At 49.7% G+C, this 473-nt stretch overlaps 1 protein-coding gene across 1 annotated transcript in view; it reads left to right on the top strand.

The window, feature by feature from the left end:
* Nucleotides 1-473, top strand: part of P2RX6 (purinergic receptor P2X, ligand gated ion channel, 6) — a 17584-nt gene that overhangs the window by 15657 nt on the left and 1454 nt on the right. The gene's annotated exons all lie outside the window — the stretch shown is intronic.

Here is a 473-nt window from a genome sequence, read left to right as displayed (position 1 = left end):
CGTCTCGGCCTCCCAAAGTGCTGGGATTACAGGCTTGAGCCACCATGCCTGGCTTTTTTTTTTTTTTTACTTGAAATTTTGCTCTTGTTGGTGTCAGGCTGGAGTGCAGTGGCCTGATCTCGGCTCACTGCAATCTTTGCCTCCTGGGTTCAAGCAATTCTCCTGCCTCAGCATTTCAAGTAGCTGTGATTACAGGTGCATGCCACCACACCCAGCTAATTTTTGTGTTTTTAGTAGACATGGGGTTTCACCGTGTTGTTCAGGCTAGTCTCGAACTCCTGACCTCAAGTGACCCACCCACCTCAGCCTCCCAAAGTGCTGGGATTACAGGCATGAGCCACCGCACCTGGCCTCAAGGTTCTTAAATTGCATTTATTATCATGTCTTTAAGTCTTCTAAGCAGATTTATTGGGTCCTTCTGCCAGTGAGTGTCACCTCGTCATGCAAGTGGGCACACCACGGCCACCAGGCCT

The sequence above is a fragment of the Colobus angolensis genome, unplaced genomic scaffold (assembly GCF_000951035.1).
Source record: "Colobus angolensis palliatus isolate OR3802 unplaced genomic scaffold, Cang.pa_1.0 Scaffold626, whole genome shotgun sequence".
NCBI lineage: Eukaryota > Metazoa > Chordata > Mammalia > Primates > Cercopithecidae > Colobus > Colobus angolensis.
This window is presented reverse-complemented; position numbering and strand designations above follow the sequence as displayed.